We start from the raw sequence: 20,445 nt of genomic DNA, 5'->3' as shown, positions 1-20,445 counted from the left end.
GGAATTAAATGACCTCTTAATTTTCTGAGACAGGATTCAAACTCAGGATTTCCTAATTCCTAGTTCAATATTTTATCCACTATATCACTTTACTGCCTCAGATAATATATATCAAATAAGATAATGCATGTAAAAGACTTTACTTTCTTAAGATTTCTTAAAGTACCACAAAAAAGTGAGTTTTCACAATTATTCTAATTCATTATTTGTATTTTGGAGACTCTGTGATCTCCTTAAAATAGATACTTCCTCTAATAGTATAGATTATAATTCTGATTTTATAGAATTCTGTAAATGTGATAGTACTAAGAAATAAAAGAAACAAATTATTTAAAAACCTAGTTCATATTGTCCATTAGAACATCTTTTCTTTCTTTGTTGAAATGATAAATCAGATCATCTAAAGGGAATTTGCAAACCTAGTAAATCAGTCTGGTCCTAGGGGATAACCAAATCAAATATATTTATATAACACCTTTTATAGGAAGGAACTATACAGTGGAACAGAAAATGTCATTGCAAAAGATGAAAATAGCTTGCATATACCCAACAGGAAAACATTAATCAGCAAAGACCAGAACAGACAGGAAACTTTTCACCAAGAGCTTAAAACTACCTATGAGACAAACATAACTCACTGACAGAATTTTAGAGTTAAGAAATACTTGAAAGTGGAAAATCTGAATTTATGACAAGTCTTTTCATGTCTGGGATGACTAATTATCACTAGCCATTTGGTGTGAAAAAAAGACTGTATCTCAATGTCAGTAATACTGTCTGCTCTTCTATGATTATCCCAATCAGAAGGTGAGTTTCGGCACCAAAATGTACTGGTTGCTTTTGCCCTCAATTTTTTATATTCTTAAAAAGAGAAGACATGTTTTAAGAATGAATAATGAGGGGCGGCTAGGTGGCTCAGTGGATAAACCACTGGCCCTGGAGTCAGGAATACCTGGGTTCAAATCCAGTCTCAGACACTTAATAATTACATAGCTGTGTGGCCTTGGACAAGCCACTTAACCCCATTTGCCCAGCAAAAAACCTTAAAAAAAAAAGAATGAATAATGAACATTCCAATATGGTTTGATTTTTATCCATTGGCATGAAGATAAAAGAGTAGAAGGGGCCAGAAACCATCATTAGAGGAAAAAGGGCTAAAAATTTAAAACAGTAACAATAATCAAGGAGAAAGACTTTAAAATCAATTCAAAACTGAATTTAAAGTCATTAGGAAACATTCTTCTGTTCCATATTTTCCAAAAGGAGTCTGTTCTACCAAGTACTATCCTTGAACTTACCCTCTGCATTTGTTTCTAGTAGAGAGTGAAAGTTGTTTATCTAAACATTCCCACTTTTATTTTACTGCCAGGGACTTGCTCCTGAATGTTTATCAAATTGATTCCACTAGTGTTTTATTGGGCACTCATTGTATATTCACTACTAAGTCAAGTGTTGTGGGAGAGATAAGTGATGCAGAGACATGGCCATGATTCCTAAAAAGCTTACAACCCACTTAAAAAGGCACATATGTATCAGAAGAACCACAGAATTATTTCAAGTTATCAGAGAAGTAACTGATATGTATAGACTGATTGCAGTAAGTACTGAGGATATTCATAGAATAAGTAAGAGAAAGGTTGAACGTGTAGTCCCTGCTTCTGGAGAACCTAGTGGATCACTACCTGAGTTTAGGAATTCTGAGCTTCTGTAAAACTAAAATCAATCAGCTACTCTTCACCAAAGTCCTTCACCAATTTTGTGAGCCCCTAGAAGATGAGAATACACAGGGTTCAGAAGAAAGGAGTGACCTAGAGTTATTCTGAAAAAAATAGAGCAGGTTTAAACCTTCCAGGAAGGCCAAGCAGCTAGATGGCAAAACAAATAGTGCACCAAGCCTGAGTCAGGAAGATCAGAGTTCAAATCCAGCCTCAGAAACTTACTGGAACTGAGTATACTTGAGCAAATCATTAGCCTGTTTGCCTCAGTTTATTCATCTGTAAAATGACCTGGAGAAGAAAATGGCAAATCACTCCAGTATCTTTGCCAAGAAAACTCCAAATGGGGTCATCAAGAATCAAACACAATTGAAATGACTGAACAAGAACCTTCCATGAAGATAACTTTTAGGGTCAGTCATCCATGGATGATCCAGTAAGCCCCAAAATCATGATGATGATGATGATGATGATGATGATGATGATGATGATGATAGGACGATCATTGTGAGGAGCAGTATATTAGAGAAAGTTTCTAGGAAAATAATTTATATTATAACCACAACAATATTGCAAGGGGAAAATACTCAGAAAGAAGTGAGGACTATGACCAAAGCAACAACCAATTCAATAAAAAGATTGAGGATGAAACATGCCTTTCATACCCTAAGAAGTGATGAAGGCAAATACCTAGACCTGCATTTTTTAAGGGAAGACTTAAGGTGGACATTGAAGAAAGTGAAGGCATTTTGTGGAATTTGTGGAAAGAGTTGGAAGTAGGGGGGCTGGGGAGGAGATATGTTCTTCCTGAAACCTAGATTTGAGGAAGATCATCTTGTTAACTTTAGAACTATCTCCCTAGAGATGAAGAAATGAGGAAAACCACTATACTGACCTCACACTAGACCATGATTCAAATATCATTCAACCATGTTGCCACCTGTTATGCCACCATAATGGATTATACTCCACCCTCCTATTTTCCATTTCTTGTTCTAAGGAATAGCAATTAAATTAATACTTCCTTTGCTTTTGGAAAGGGCATATCAATCAAATATTCTATGCACCAATTCAACATCCTTGTGACTTCCCAGATCAAAATTCCCTTCCTTACTTCTTCATATTTATCGGCTTCTCTACTACAAAATGAGTTCCTTAAGTCTTCACCTACTCTCCACATCATTCTAGAATCTATTTGGGATAGTCATATTATAGAAAGACCTATGACCCCTGAGGAAGCCCTAATTTTTTGGTTCCTCTCCTTGTCTAGGTTCATGGACTGTTTGGTCATAGGGTTGGTAAGAGAGGCAGTTGGGCAGCTAGGTGGTGCAGTGGATAGATAGAATCAGGAGGACCTGAGTTCAAATCTAACTTCAAACACTTAGTAGTTGTGTGACTCTGGGCAAGTCACTTAACTCTAATTTCCTCCAAAAAGAAGAAAGTAAAGAAAGAGAAGCAGTCAATTAACTCCATTCTTTCAATTGAGATGGAGCATCACTAGGTCTTCCATCATCTCTTCCCTGTCATTGCTTTCTAAGTTACTCCAGTCTAATCATTTGTCCAAAGTCTATACTCTGTAGACTCACAGGACTGTAATTTTAATTCTTTAAATAACTCAGAATCGTGAGCCTTGCCATCCGCTCCACTATTAAGAATACTTAGGTCTTCCAGACCTATTTTTCCTCAGACCTGAAGTTCAACTTTGTTTTATGTATTATCTATCTCAAATCAGAACTTGAGCTCTTTGGGAGCAGGAACTATCTAGATTATTTTTTAAATTTGTATTCTCATTAGCATAATGTTTGGTACCTAATAAGCATTTATAAAAAGCTCATTCATACATTCATTTATTCACTCAAAGAACATTTCTACTTTGGTGATTATTAGCTTTTATTTATCTCAGTTTCCTCGGCTTTGAAATGGAATAAAAATAGCTCCTACCTTCTAAGGATTTTGTTAGGATGAAAGAAGACAATGTAAAATGCAAGGTAGCACCTTGCTCTGACAATTCAAATGCTTTTGATAGCCAAACAATATGCATGGGATTTTATATTCCCTGTACCTTACAGTTGGTTGGGTAGCCGTAAACATTTGGTGTGCTGCAGTAAACAATTTACAAGAGCCTTCCTGTTTCCTTCTCATATGACTTTATTGAAGGACTGGTCAATGCGAATTCCATCATTGGAGGATGTGCAGCAGCTCTACCCAATGCTAGTCTAAGAAGAGGAGACAGGAAGCTTGATTCTGAGAAGATGGGATGAACAGAAAGGCCCTGACCCCCAGGTTGGAACATACCCTACCTGTTACTATCTGTTACTATCTGTTCCTAGTTCAGTCATTTAAACAGTTGGTAAGGAATCCAACTTTTGGTTGACTACTGAGGCAGAAATGAGCAATATTCAAAATACACTATCCAGTTGGTAAAGGAATTGAACCTTTGGTTTACTATTGGGGCAGAAATGAAAAATGTTCAAAATACAATATCCAAAATAAATCTTCTCATCTTTCCAATTTGGCTATGTTCAAATGAGGAAGCAAAGCCTTTTTAAACCCTCAATGATGACAGAACTCAGACTTTCATCACTCTATCCAAGCCACCTCAAATCATCCCTGCACTTGTAGCTTCATGTGGTTACTCTTTCAACTTTAAGGTAAAGCTATGTTAGAGATCACTATGACCTTGTGAATTTTGAAAGTACCACAAAACTAGGAGATGCTAGGATGTTGGAAGGCAGACAATGAGAAACAAAGTCCTTAGCAACCTTTCAATACTGCAGAAATCAAAGGTTTCACGGAGTGAGCTACAAAATTTTTTTCATTAATAATGAAAAATTCAGAAAAAAAAGTTGGTGAAGAAAAAGTTGAGAAGGAACTGCTCTAAGCTTTACCCCTATCTTTATAGCAATAGCTTTGATCAGTGGAGAGTGTGACCCTCCTGTTTTCCCATTTGGTAGGAATACTTTGTAACTTCTGTTATGCTGTATCTCTTCATTAAGTACCTCTGATAAACTTTACTGGTATACATGAAAATGGAACACTAATCACTGGAACTCATTATTTGGGAGATTATACTAAAATAGACACTTGTACTAATAGTATTTAAAATGATACCCCAATGATAGGATTTCAGTGAAGCCTGAAAAAGACTTGCATGAACTGATGCTGAGTGAACTGAGCAGAACCAGAAGAACATTGTACACCATAACAGCAACATGAGGGTGATGATCAACCTGAATGGACTTGTTCATTCCATCAATGCAATAATTAGGGAAATTTTAGAGTACCTGTGATGGAGAATATCATCTGTATCCAGAGAAAGAACTGTGGAGTTAAAACAAAGAACAAAGTCTATTTCTTTCAATTTTTTTAAAGTGTCTTATGTACTACATAATTTTGATATCTCTAATATTTTATTTTCTTCTCAAGGATATTATTTCTCTCTCATCACATTCAATTTCTATCAATGTATAGCATGGAAACAATGTAAACATTATCAGACTGCCTTCTGTGGGGGGATGGAGGGAGGGAAGAGAGGGTGGGGGGAAATTGTAAAATTCAAAACTTTACAAAATTATTGGTAGAAATTGCCATTGTATATAATTGTAAAACAAACAAAATATTAATAAAAAAGAAAAAATGATACCTCAGGCACTTAAGGGAGCCCCTAGAGCTCTAAGGGTGTAATGTATCTGGCCTCATCATGAGAAAGTGATTTCAAAGTCTTACTATACTTTCATCAAGGATGCCCATAATGGGTGTTTAAATTACTCTCTTAAAAATTTAGCTTTATAAAATTACTTTATAAAAGTAGTTAGACTAATTTGTAGCTACAAAGTAATAATAATAATAACTAACATTTATATAACACCTACTAAGTTACAGGTACTTTGCTAAATGCTTTATAATTATTATTATCTCACTTGTTCCTCTCACAGCAACCTGAGTGGATGGTTAAATAGATGAGGTAACTGAGACAAAAAAGGCAAACAGAAGTTATGTGACTTTCCCAGGGTCATATGGCTTGAAAGTAAATAAAACTGTATTGGAACTCAATTATTCCTGACTCCAGGACCAACACTGTCTACTGTACCATCTAGATGTCATCTAATTGCCTTTAGTATGACATGCTCAAAATTGCATTACTACTCTTTTTCAAAAGAGGAATAAGTTTTGAAACAAAAAAGTTTTAACTTATTCAGTAAGGAACATTTGTAGTTGTAGTTGTAGTAGCAGTGGTGGTGGTGGTGGTGGTGGTGGTGGTGGTAGTGGCAGTAGTGACATTTTTTTGTCTTTCATTCTCAAAGAAGAACATAACATCAGGGGAAGTGATGTCATGACAAACACGTGAATTGAATTTGAGTGAATGGTGCTATGTTAAGTCATCGGTCTCATGTTCTCCTCGGGAGCCACCTGGCTCCAGTGACCAGATATGAATCAGGATGACCAGAGAGGACTCTGGATGCAGGTTAAGTGTTAGGTGACTTTCCCAAGATCGCACAGCTATTAAGTGTCAAGTAACTGAGACCAAATTTGAACTGAGGTCCTCCTGACTTCAAGACCAGTGTTATTTAGGAAGTTGATACAGATACTAGTTAGAGAACTCAGAGTTACAAAGCTAGGTTCGTGTCTGTGGCAGGACTCCAACTGAGGTCTTCCTGCTCCAATTGCAGCCAATGCACTCCCTATGTCACCTCATTCCAATACCATGGTTTTTTTTTTTACTTCCTGTCTTTCCTAAGACCAGTCATTTCTCTGATATGGGGAGAAGGGTATTATGATTACTATGCCCTTTCAAACAACTGTGTAGTTTGAAAATTATAAACTGTAAAATATTTTGATAATTTTACTAAGGAAGAGAATCTCCTAACACCTTTGTTCAGAGATGTTCCATTGTTTTGACTCTCTTCTAGCTGTCTTACTCATTCTCTTCATGAATCCTTAATGTACACATCCCCAAGAGTTCCAGTCCTGACTTTTTTCTCACCTTTTTCTTTATGTTCTCCCATGGCAGTGTTTTCTTTCTCAGTCATTTCTATGCATGTAGATCCCAAATATTTTTATGAAGCCCTTACACCTCTTCTAAGGGTAGGATCAAGATTTACCTAGAGGTCATCTTCACCTGGGTAGACCATCTGAAACTTTAACTTAATATATCCAAAGCTTAACTCATTCACACAGAACCTTGACTTCTATGTGTTATTCACAGTCTCCTATGGTCATAACCTTGGTATTTACCATTTCTTCTGCCTTCAGTCAAATTCAGTCAAAAACATCACCGAAAATTCTGTCCTTCTCCCATATGAAAACCAGCCCTGGAAGTAAAAGCCTCCTAAATGATTTCTTTTATTTATCTCTCCCCTTTCCAATCTATTTTCTTGGTGAATCAAGGCCAAATATGTCACTCCAGTAAGAACTCAATAAGTTTCAATGGTTTCCTCTTTCTTCCATAGCAAAATACTAGCTTCTGTTTAGCATTCAAATTTCTTTACAAAATCCTGGCCCCAATCTACATGCCCAGTCTTATAATAAATGACTCTACTTTCAGGTCTGTACCATCTATCTTTTACATTTCCTCATAAGCCACTGACCTTCCCTCCTCAGATGTTAGTGATGTCCTCTCAATTCTACCTTGAGTCTATTTTGTATATACATGAGAATAAATAAATTGTCTCCTCTGATAAAATGTAGTCTTCTTGGCATTTTGGTTTTGCATTACTATATTTGTCAAGGTTTCTAGAACATAGAAATTAATGGTTAAAATTTGTTGATTGATTGTCATTTCTTTGAACTTCCTATCAGGTCTTACCCACATTCATTCTTTCTCCTCTCTTAATCTATCTCTTATTAAATACCTCAGAAATATACCTGGGAGGCAGAGTTTAGATCCAGTTATGTTACTCTCTGACTCAGCAAATTCATATTTTTCTAATGAATCTCCAGTTCTATTTAATCATTTTGCCATTTTATCATATACTAGACTGCTGTCTCCCTCCAAGGGGACTCAGATTCTCTCCTATGTCTGAAATACCTTTCTACCACCTGCTTGTCATATCTTTTCTTTTTTTATTTTTAATTGATAATTCATTTAATTTTTCCAATTACATATTTTGAAAGTTTTTCAACATTCGTTCACTTTTACATTTTTCTACTAGTCTCGCTTCCCACATCCTTCCCTTCAGTGATGAACATCTAGTAAAAGTTGTACATGTTCATTTGTGTTTAACACGTTTACATATTAGTCAATTTGTGTATGATGAATTAGAACTAAGGGTAAAGAAAGAAAACCATGGAATAGGAAGGAAAAACATAAGAAAAATATTAAGAAAGTGACCATAGTACCCATTTGGATTCTGTGGGTTTTTGTTTTGTTTTCCTTTGGATGTAGATGGGGTAGTCTATAATAAATCTCCCATGCTGTCTCAGAGCTCTGAACTGCTGGGAGGAGAGGGATTCATCATAGTTGGCCAGCTCACAATGTTGTTGTTGTTGTTGTTATTGTTGTAAATGTGTACAATGTTTTCTTGGTTCTGCTCCCTTTGCTCAGCATCAGTTCATGTAATTCTTTACATGCTTCTCTATAGTCCAACCATTCATACATTCTTACAGAATAGTCCTCCATAAGATTTATATACCATAACTTGTTCAGGCATTCTCCAATTGATGGGCATCCCTTCAAACTGCCATTACAAAAAAAACTGCTATAAATATTTTTGAACCTGTCAGATTTTCCCCATTTTTATGATTTCTTTTGAATATAAGCCCAATGTTGGTATTTTTTGTGTCAAAGGAAAAGATCAGTTTTATTGCTCTTTGAGCATAATTGTATATTGCTCTCTAGAATGGTTGGATTAGTTCACAACTCCACCAATAATACATTAATGCCATAGTCTTCCTACAACCTCTCCAACATTGATCAATTCCCCTTTAAGTCAACTTAGCCAATCTGATAGATGTGAGACGGTATCTCATAGTACTTTTAATTGGCATTTCTCTAATCACTAATGAGTGGAGCATTTTTTTATGTGATCATATATAGCTTTAGTTTCTTTGTTTAAAAACTCCCTGTTTAGGGGCAGCTAGGTGGTGCAGTGGATAGAGCACTGGCCCTGGAGTCATAAGCACCTGAGTTCAAATCTGGTATCAGACACTTAATAATTGTCTAGCTGTGTGGCCTTGGGCAAGCCACTTAACCCCATTGCCTTGCAAAAATAACCTTAAAAAAACCTCCCTGTTCATATCCTTTGACCATCTTTCAATTAAGGAATTATTTGAACCTTATGAATTTGATTCATAAATCTCTTTTTTTCTGCTTTTTTAAAATTTCATTTTTGTCCTTTTTTTGCAAGCATTTATTCTTTCCTTCTCATCTCTCCTCCACTGAAAAAAGAAAAGTAAAAACAAAATACTCTGGATCAAAATGCATAGTCAAGCCAAACAAATTTCCACATTAGCAGTATCTAAAAATGTATATCTCATTCTGGATATTGTTTATTACAGCTTTCTGAGGAGGTAAGTTGCATTCTTCAAATATATGTATATGTATATATATATATATGTATATACATATACATATATATATATATATATGTTACTGTGTTACTATGAACACTGTTCTGTATCTACTCACTTCACTTCATATCAGTTCATATGTCTTCCCACTTTTTTCTGAAACCATCCTAATCATCATTTTTTCACAACCATATATCACAACTTTTCAGTCCCTAATTCAATTTCCCAATTGATGGACTTCCTCTGAATTTCCTTTTCTTTGCTATTGCAAAAAAGAATAATTCTAAAGAACCAGAGGAAGGTTTTTAGTCCAATGAGAAAATCTCCTGTACCGAACTTGTCAAGAGACATGGGCAAAAATCACATTGGATGTGAAGACCACAAGTATTTGCCATCATATCAAGTTACTATAATTTTAAAAGATTTTCATGTCTAAATAAGAGACAGGGTAATGAAATGGATACAGTTCTAAATATGGACTTAGGAAGACCTTTGTTCAAACTAACTATGAATCCCTGTACAAGTCATTTAACCTATCAGGGCCTCAATTCCTTATGTAGAAAATAAGAAAGATGAACTGTATGACCTCAAAGGTCCTTTTCAACTCTAAATCTATGATCTACTGAACCCATACTAATAATTCTCTTCACTGACTCAGTAATTTCTTATTTTTGAAAATGCTTTTATAATTTACTAAGTTGATGACACTGTCATATAGACAAATCAATTATTAAATACTCACTAAGAACCAGGCAGTGTGCAAGTCTTTGGAATTACAAAGAACAGAAGTGATTGTAAAGCAAATTGTGGCTTAGGTATGAAAAATTGTTGTGATTTTAGTCCCTATCAGAGTTGATGGCAGAGAAAAAAAACAGAACTTAAGGTTATATTGCTTGAAGATCATGAGATAAGAAAACAAAGGAAATCCATTAAGCCTGCTTCATATATTGACAGTTTTGTCATTAATTTGAAATTTCACTAAGGACTTGATTCATTTTTATAGAAACTAATCAATTGGTGGAACCTATCAATTTGCCCTCTGCCTTAGAAAATAAAATCTGAGTTTTGGTAATTAAAATAAGGAAAGATTAATTGAAGCTAAGTAAATGAGATGGTAATTATGTCTAGATATTCTACTCCTTTTTTTACATGGATTTTATTTTTTGTTTTTCTTTCACTTATTTCCAATTAAAAAAGAGAGATCCCACTCTGTCCTTCAACTCTACAAAAGAAGAGTGAATACTAGGAAGTTTTTCACCTTGACATGATGGAGGGCAAAAAGAATGGTTAGACAATGTGTACAGTTGCACTAGAATAGAAGACAAAATGATAGGCAGGAAATTTGGGGCCCAGTAAAGTAAAGTCATGACAACATGATTCAGGGAAGGGATAGAGATCTTTCCTTTCTGGATATCAGTAGCATAGAGCAAAGCCTCATTTGCCTAGAAATCATTGCAGTTTTACTGGAAGATGAGATTAGCATGTTAAATTCTGCACAGTCATTTAGATAGATTTGCATGGTCCAGGAGGATCAACAACTTTTTCAATATATTTCCTGAGTGACAGGCTGCCTACCTCATACTCCAAATGCACCCATCATACACCAAAAAAAAAAAAATGTGAAATAAAAAAAATGACTCTGTGGTCCTCAATTTCCAAAAGATGTTTATTAAAGACTTTGTCACTTTGACAAGGCTCAAACTTCTCAAAGACAGTTGAAACCAGCCCCATAACAGAGCTCTTGTAAAGGAAGAATGTACATAGCATGTTTTCTCCAAACACACATGCTACGAATAAAGATATCAAGTATACTGACATTTCGGCATTACTGCTTAAAATAACATCCTGTGTGACTTCTATATACTGTGCTGTTAGCTCAATTTCAGATTTCTAAACATTGGGTTTGCTTTCAAAGAACCTTACTCCAGTTCCTGTTCTATGTGTGTGTGTGTGTGTGTGTGTGTGTGTGTGTGTGTGTGTGTGTGTGTGTGTTTGTGTGTGTGTGTTTGTGTGTGTGTGTGTGTGTGTGTGTGTGTGTGTGTGTGGAGATGGGCTCTCAAGCTGGGAACAAAGTGAAGAATGTGTGGGTTTTGGCTTCAGAATTAGCCATGCTTTAGTGATCTACCACACTAAACTGTTTTTTATTAATAGATCATGCAAATACCCACCATTCAGTATACCCCTCCCCCACCTTCCACCCCCAAATCTGACACTTTCTCAATATCAATAGCAAATGTTCCTTCTGGGAGACTACATTTCTTTTTTTTCTTTTTTTTTTTTTTTAGAAAGCCCACCCTGACTTTCATTGTGATATGAAGCAACTAAGAAATTTTTCCTGCTTGGGGTATCACATGTTTAAAATGAAGCAATACATGTTTAAAATTTTCCTTAGTAGCTTTTGAAATATAATATTTATTGAATTGACTTTTTTTGCTCTGCAAACAGAGTGTAAACTGGCTTTCAGAATACAAAACCAAGTTATATAGGAAGTAAAGTTATATAAAAAGTTAAGGAAGAGTGAAAATAGCTGTGAAATTCCCCATTAGGTACAGTTCTTTCCCCTTTAAGCTCAGATTGAGAACATTTGTTTATTAATTGTTGTTATTGTTCAGTGGTGTATGATGCTTTGTGTCCATGGGGTTTTCTTGGCAAAGATACTAAACTTATTTGTCCTTTTCTTCTCCAGTACGCCCTTTATAGATGAACTGAGGCAAATAGAGATTAAGTGATTTCCTCAGGGTCACATAGCCAGCAAGCACCTAATACTGAATTTGGACTCAGATATTCCTGAGCATTTCCAAGACTGTTGGGGGAAAAAATCCTATGAAGTGGGTGATACAAAAATGTATATCATCATTTTACAGATGAAGAAATTGATAAAATATTATTGATTGTTCTATGGCATGTGACCAGAAAGTGACTGACCTGGCATTGGAAGTCAATGATTCTTACTCTTAGACTATTATATCTACTATCTTTACTCCCCAGCAATCATCACTAGGGAAACCAGTCCCCCATCTTGCTTTTCTTCATCCTCTTCATGGAACCTCCATTCCTTCAGCTTCCCAAGTTCTTCCTACTCTCTCCATTATCTCTTGTCTAGGTTACTGCAATAATCTGGGGTGTCTCCCAGGCAAACCCAACTATTTTTAGTTCATTTCTTCTAAAAGCAATCCATTCCATGTTGGGGCTATCTCCCTACACTTATTCCCATTAATCCTAGCTCTGTCCCTGGAACTCTGCAGCATACTTCATTTTTTCTTTTTTTTCCTAGATGATATCTGATCAATTAATCAATCAGAGTCATTAAATGAAATATTATTAGCACAACACTCTAAAACCTTTAATACTATACAAATGTTAGCAATATTAGTATTGTTGTTCTTAGTAATAGTCGTGATATTACTAAATATAGTTTATGTTACAAACACTATGCTACACATTCTACAGATGCTGTCTCATTTGGGATATTATTCTTTCCTGTATAATCTTGCTTCCAGTTTTCTGGATGCAAAGATACTAATAGATTTTTTTTTTCCAGTGTGGAAGTAGGAAAAATACTAATAGCAATTCTAGATGGGAGTTTCTTTCCAACAATAGGAGTAGATTTGCTGTTGTTTGATGGAGGAAGATGGCATTTTTTTGGTAGGGGAGGAAGAGGTGAAGGAAGGAAGATAGAAATAGAGGGAGAGACACACACACAGAGAAAGAGAGAGAGAGACAGAGAGACAGAGACAGAGACAGAGACAGAGACAGAGAGAAAGAAACACAAGAAAGGAGAAGATAGAAACAGCAAGATCTCCTTCTTTCCCCACCCACCATGGTGCTGTAATGGACCATGGTGACATCTGCAGCTTCTTTCCTCTAACTAAAGCCTCCAAGCTAGAATGAGAAAAGTATAAGTTAACAAGACAAGAGGGAGGTGTTAAATTATGCTTTTTATTTCATTATGGGTCCTTTCTCAGGGAATTGGACAGCTCAGAAAAAAGCAGGAAAAAGAGGTGAGGGATCCCTACCATAATCAATGACTTGCTTCAGATGATGGTGACTAATTCTTATCATGTCCTTTTATTCTCTTTTTTTAGGTTTTTGCAAGGCAAATGGGATTAAGTGGCTTGCCCAAGACCACACAGCTAGATAATTATTAAGTGTTGCCACATATCTTTTAGAACTCTTTTAAAGATTATCCTTAGGTAATTTCATTTCTCCTAAACACCTGTGATTGACTCTGTCATTTCATTTCTTTGTGTCCCATTTTTTTGGGTACTGAGGGTGTGAGAAGCTCTGGATTCCTCAAAGGAGAATGAAATTTCCTACTGCATGTTTGGGGATCCCAACCCCCAGGTCATTGCTTGAATGTCTTTGCTCTAATGGGGGTTTTGGAAGCCACAAGTCATTTGGTCATTTCATAACTATATGTTCAAGGGCAAAATGACCAAATATAGGGCTTTTATTTATTTATTTTTTGCAAGGCAGTAGGGTTAAGTGGCTTGCCCAAGGCCACACAGCTAGTGTCTGAGGTCTGATTTGAATTCAGGTCCCCCTGACTCCAGGGCCAGTGCTCTATCTACTGCACCACCTAGCTGCCTCTAAATATCGGGCTTTTAAAATCTACCTCATAAGACATGAAACTGACAAAGCAAGCCCTAGGGCCATATTTTTGTCTCCAACAATGTATATTTGGTGCACACTGAGTTTTCAATTGGTATTTGTTAAATAGATGTTATTAAATATCAAAGAATGAAACTTACTTTTTTAATGTTTTATTGATGGCCTGTTTTTTTAATCTTTTACATGCCATTTCCTTATTCCTTACACCAGGGATGTCCAATCTTGTAGCTCTTCTGGGACATATTGCCAAACAAAAACCCCTCAAAGATTGAGTTAAGAATTCAGTATCCAATCACAGCACTGATGGACACAACGATAAATGCAAGGCAGTTCACATGAATGGATCCAGGCTGGCAGGTTAGACACACACCTGCCTTAAACCATCAACAAAAATGAAATCAGCATACAAACTAAAACACTCACCATATCTGACTATACATGCAACATTCTTTCCTCTTAATCCCTACTCTCTTCTTCTTAGAGAAGGAAAGCATGCTTCATTATCAGTTTTTTATGCTAAGTTTGACTTAAGGAATGGACTTTTGCCTACCAAAAAAAAAAAAAAAAAAGAAGTTAAAAGAATTGTATCCAGAAAACATTCTTCTAACTGTTCCTGAAGTGAAGTTTAGTTAAATCTGTCCTAGTGTTGTGTCATAGGTCTTACTATTTGCTAATTAGTTAAGGATAAAAGGCTCTTGAATTTTCATTTCCAGAGAGAAATTATTGCCTTGATTCAGAGGGACTTGGAGATCCTAATGTCCAGTAAGCAAACCAGAAGTAATTCTGCTTAAAATTTTCCTATAAAGTCTTAAATCCACCGATTTCTTGTGCTTGAGCTCAAAGTGTACCTCATCAGGCAGTTAGCTATACTTTTCTGCAGTCTTTGGAGAATTCAGGTCTGACATATTTTATGGTTAAATTTTTCAATTAAATTATTTTATTTCCTCTGCCCTTCAGCCAAAAGATAACAAAATTTTTGTAACAAATAGGCATACTCAAGCAAAACAAATTTTCATATTACCTTTTTCAAAAAACTTGTCTCATTCTGAATATTCAGCTCATCACTTCTCTATCCCAAACTGGATATCACTCTTCATCTAAAATTTTTGTTGGTAATTTCATGGTTCATAATTCTTATGTCTTTCAAGATAATCTACATAAAGTTATTATTAAAAGAATAAATTGTTCTCACTCTGCTAATTTCATTCTGAATCACTTCATTCTAGTCTTCTCAGATTTCTCAGAAACCATCTCTTTTATCATTTCTTTTTTCAATGTATTTTTAAAATTTTTTTTGCAAGGCAATGGGGTGTCTAAAGGCAGATTTGAATTCAGATCTTCCTGGCTCCAGGGCCAGTGCTCTATCCACTACATCACCTAGCTGCCCTTCTTTCATCATTTCTTAAGGCCCAACAGCATTCCTTTGAATATGTATGCCTTATTTTGTTTCATCTTCCAAAATAATTACTTTCTAGGTCTTTGCCTCCACAAAAAAAGAGCTTCTATAAATGATTTTGTATATGGGTCTTTTTATTCAGTCTTTGAACTCTTCGATATATTCTTTTTTACCTTGTTTTCTATATCTTAAGAACTTGAGAAAAACATTGTGCAGAATGGTAACATCAGACTCAGGAGAATCTGAGTTCAAAGCTGCCCTCAAAAACTTACTAGCTGGGTGATCCTGGGCAAGTCATTTAAACTTGTTTGCCTCAGTTGCCTCAACTATAAAATGAGCTGGAGAAGGAAACAGTAAACCACTTGAATATCTTTGCCAAGAAAACCCCAAATAGGGTCATGAAGAGTTGGACATGACTAATCGACTAAACAACAACAAATTGGACATTTGGGGGAAATTGTCTGCTGCAGAATTTTCTTGGTAACCAGGATTAAATTCCTTCTATTTATTTTCCCTCCTAAAACATTTCAGTATTCTTAAATCATTCTGTCAGCTCTTGTTTAAAGACCTTTGACAAGATCCAGATCTCCTGGCTGCTGTGATGTGCCTCCAGTTCTGCTAAAGGGTCCATGTTGGCAATCTCCTTCCTTCTCTAAGAAGTATGCTGTTGAGGAAATTTTCTTCTTCTATGAAGTCAATGCTCAAACTCTTAAATTCAGGATTTGTAGAATTTGGAAATATCCACAAGCCAATTCCCAAAGTGAAAACTCTCCTTTTAGACCTCAGGGTCATTCACATAGTTATTTTTGCCAAAAAGTTCTATAATCAAATTATGAAGAATATCTGAGATTGATTTATTACACCCCCTCTGCCACATACATATACTTTATAGGTGTTACCATCTCATAAACTGGGAAAAGGCACTTTCAGGATCCCTTCTCTCAACTAGATGATATAGAGAATAGAATTTTGGGTCTGGAGTCAGGTTGATTTGAATTCAAATCTTACCAGTTATGGTGACCCTGGACAAGTCTCTTAATCGCTACCTCATTTTACTCTTCTAAAAAAATAGAAGTTTATCTGTAAAACAGGATTCCTATAAGCTTCAAATGAGATCATATTTTAGATGCTTAATATATACTTGTTCTCCTCCTTCTCAGTCTCCATGCAAACACTTATATATCACAGTTTTCTTTTCTAGGCAATTTGGGTGAAAGGCAAAGAAAGAAATCTTTATTCCTCTTAGAGAAGGAAAAAATACAAAGAAGAAATCCTCAAAAGAGAATGAATCCTATTTAAATACTATTGAAGGATGACTGATCCATTAATCAACTATCAGGAGAAGGTTACAGATTTTGTTTCATAATTAGTGTAGAATCAGAGAGAATACTCATATTCCATGGGGCGGAGTCCTTGAAGTTGCCTGGAAACACTGGCCATACCCTGCATTCCCATTCTGCTTCTTGAGGAACACTTCAGATTGATTATAGATACAAAGACAGAAGCAAATGAGGCAGAGGTAAAGAGACATGTAATTGAGGAAGATGAGGAAATGAAAGATCAAGGCAGGCTAAGAAAACTGAAGTTGGAATGGAAACGAAAACTGTGAATTCAGGTACTATATTGATTAGGAAGGAGAATGAGTAACCTGGATGTCATCAGAGAATCAACAATGGCCTGGATAGGAGAGAGTGAATTTTAAAACAGAAGATATGTAGTTGATAGTGATAGTTCCAGTCAAGCAAAATGAACCTACAGCTGCCTTGGTTCATGAGCAGTTGTGGATTAAAACCCCTCAAAGTCAAGTGTATGTCTACTGGGGTCACAGGTTTCAGCCGAGCCATTGATAGGATTCCCAACACATATCAGCACATCACTCTCAAGGATATATCAACACACTAAGCCACATGAGTCACCTACCAAGGGAAAGAAAATCACCCCAACAGTCATGCATCCCTTCCAACATCTGGGCATTATGTATCTATGTGTACATGTGTACACAAACAAAAATGACTTAGGAGAGACTTGGCCAAGCCATGTTGCGTGGTTGACATGCATACCACAAATCCCAAGTTGCTAATGGTACTCCACATCAACCCCAACACACAGGTTTCTCCTTTTCACATTGAGGCCAAGCCACTCATGAAAATGAGGTCTAATCCACAGAAAGGTATTAAATAAATCCCAGGAAATCTGATGGAAATTAGGGAACAGGTCTAAAAGGAATTTAATATGCTCTGATTCTGCTGTCTTGTCCCTTTAGAATTGGTTTTTCAAGAAAATGAATGTATGGATGTGTGTGTGGGGGGGTGTTGAATGCAGGCAAAAAATTTGTACTCCCTTACTAAGGTGCAGTGGGATATTGCTATAGTATAGATGTGAAAAAGCATGGTCTTAGAGTTTGAGTCCCAACTTTTTTACTTACTAGATATGTTCCTGTGAGCAAATCACTTGAACTCTCTCCACATCTGCAAAATAAGAGAAAATGGAAATGATAATTTATTGTACATTTCACTTCATACATTTATTAAGAACAAGTCAAGAAGAGCTTACTAACACATTCATGCAAATAGAAGCAAAAATAGATTTAAATAGAAGCAAAAAATTAAAATAATAAAAATTACCTCTGCCTTCAAGGAGCTAATATCCCAATGGTGGAAGACTATGTAAAAAAGAGCTGAAAAGGAGTTGAAGAGAAGCACCTACCTGAAAATATAATAGCAATAACAATAGCAACAACAATGAACCATAGCAATAATAGTTAGCAACTATATAGTACCTAATAATATAATAATAAACATTTATGTATTGTCTATTATATATTAGGCATTGTGCAAAAGTGCTTTACAAATATGATCTCATTGACAAAGTTATGAGGAAAGTATCTTTGAAAATTTAGAGTACTATAGGCATCAGAGTAGGTAGAAGCACTCTCTTTGGAGTTAGAGAACAATTTCAAATGTTGTCTCTGTCTCTTCCTTCTTGGGTAACCTTCAGCAAGTCATATAATGTTTCTTGATCTTGGTCTCATCATCTGTAAAATCAATGTGCTGGACTAAGTGGTCACTGATTGATCATGTCCAACTCTAAATCTATGAACCCATTACTAGACAACTTCAAAAACTCCTTCTGGCTCTAAATATTTAATTTTATCATGTAAATGCAAGTTATTATTCTATTAAAAGCAGTACAAGGAGGCTGAGTCACCAAGAGGAAATGCTGGTGAATATGAGCAAAGCACATTTATAGTGTTAATGATAAGGTGGTGTGCACTGGAAAGAAAAAAAAAGAATAGAAAAATTGTAAAGATGTTTGTTCTGCATTCAAGATGATTATCACCTCATTGAGCCAGTGTATATTTGCTATTACTATTACCTCTGAAGAAGGAATGACTTATGTTTAGTCAATCAATAAGCATGCATTAAGCACCCAAGATATATATATATATATATATATATATATATATATATATATATATATATATATATATATATATATATATAGCTAAGCCCTGGGAATATAAAGAAAAGAAGAAAAGGAGTTTTCCATTCCTAATTTGTAGACTATGATAGCAATCCCATTGCCCACCTTCCTCATTTCTATAAAGATGAACACAATCTCCACTCTGTTTCTACACCCCACACCACAAACATATGCTGACAAAATTGACTACATAATATCTGAGGAACTCTTTGAACTCTTTGGGAGAAGGGAGGAAGGAAAGTCTCCATTAAAATATAGCTTATTTTTTTCCATAAGGAAAACCAGAACCTGTCATTAAGTGCTAAAGTAAGATCAGACAAAGAGTTCAGATACACATTCAAAAAGAAGAGGGCAAAATAAGTCAATCATGTGGAAAACTATAAGCACACACACACACACACACACACACAGACACACAAACCCCTCTATTAAGTACCTTCCTTAATAGCTATTCCTTTAATTCACATTGAGTTTCCAAAGACTGAGAACATTTTAGTTTTGTGATTCTTTAGATATTCCAATCTAAGGAATCTTCTAACTAAGTACTTTAATAGATTTCTTAGTCATGATCAAAATTCCAGGGTGGTAATCCAATCTCAAGTTCCCCCAGACTGATCAGAAGAAAGTCATATAATCAAGATGCAAATTCTTCCCCAAAATGCAGTTAATCTGTCAGTTACATGGGTTCCACTGTTGTGGAGTGGATTGAGGAGGAAAGTATCATTGGAAAGACAAATGTCAAAGTTTTTTAAAAACAGAGAAATACAAGGGATCTAGAGAGTCTCTTCAAAAGATGCAAAGTACTCAAAACCCCTGAGCAAGTTTATTGTGCCAAAAAAAAAAAATGCAGTAAGTGATTTGCTGTAAAGCAGTATGTAACATATGCTCTGTTGCTCAGGAGAATTTTAAATTCAAAACACTGACTCAGTGCTTTTATTACTATTATTATTTTCTTTTTTTTTAAATGGTCATGTTGGTGGTAACATTTAGAAATTTTATAGTGATAGTGCACATTGGAAAAATGATTAATTTTTCCTTTTCATAGCAAGACTGAAACTAACTATAACATTTTGCTGCTATTTTATTTCATATTATTTAATTTTTAAAATAAATGCCTTTTCTTTTTATATTATCTTCATTTCCAAACCAGTTTCTTCCTTTTGTTCCCCAGTGAGCCATTTCTTCTAGTAAAGAGTTAGAAAATTAACAAATACATCAATTAAGCATGATAGTATGAACAACAATCCATTTCTACAGTTCTACTTCAAGGGGTGGGGTGGGGATATGTTAACCAATCTCTTCTTCAGAACTATTTCTAAGTCTTTCTAATTAAAAAACATTCTAATTATACATTTTAATATGGGAGCATGGTGTTATTTTTTTTTTGACATATTATACCTCACTCCTTATCTGCTCTAAGTTCACAATTTATAAGATCATAGATCATTACTTGGAAGGGATCTTATAAATTACCTAGAAGAACCATTTTTCAGATAAGGAAACTGAGTTCTGGAACTGAGTTCTTATAGAGGGTCTTGTAGGTTATAAGTGGCAGAGTATAGATCTGAACTCAGATCCTCTGACTCCAATTTTAGCATGCTCCTAACTGCACTGAATTAAAAAAAAATACCTGATCTGGTACTGTTCTGGCACAATGATCAAGCAGAATTTCTACATATGTGCTTCAAATGATCCTGCTCAACCATTTATATTTGTATAACCCAGGCAGAA

Source organism: Macrotis lagotis, chromosome 3, assembly GCF_037893015.1.
Source record: "Macrotis lagotis isolate mMagLag1 chromosome 3, bilby.v1.9.chrom.fasta, whole genome shotgun sequence".
Taxonomy (NCBI): domain Eukaryota; kingdom Metazoa; phylum Chordata; class Mammalia; order Peramelemorphia; family Peramelidae; genus Macrotis; species Macrotis lagotis.
The sequence above is the reverse complement of the archived record's forward strand: the minus strand, read 5'-3'. Positions refer to the sequence as shown.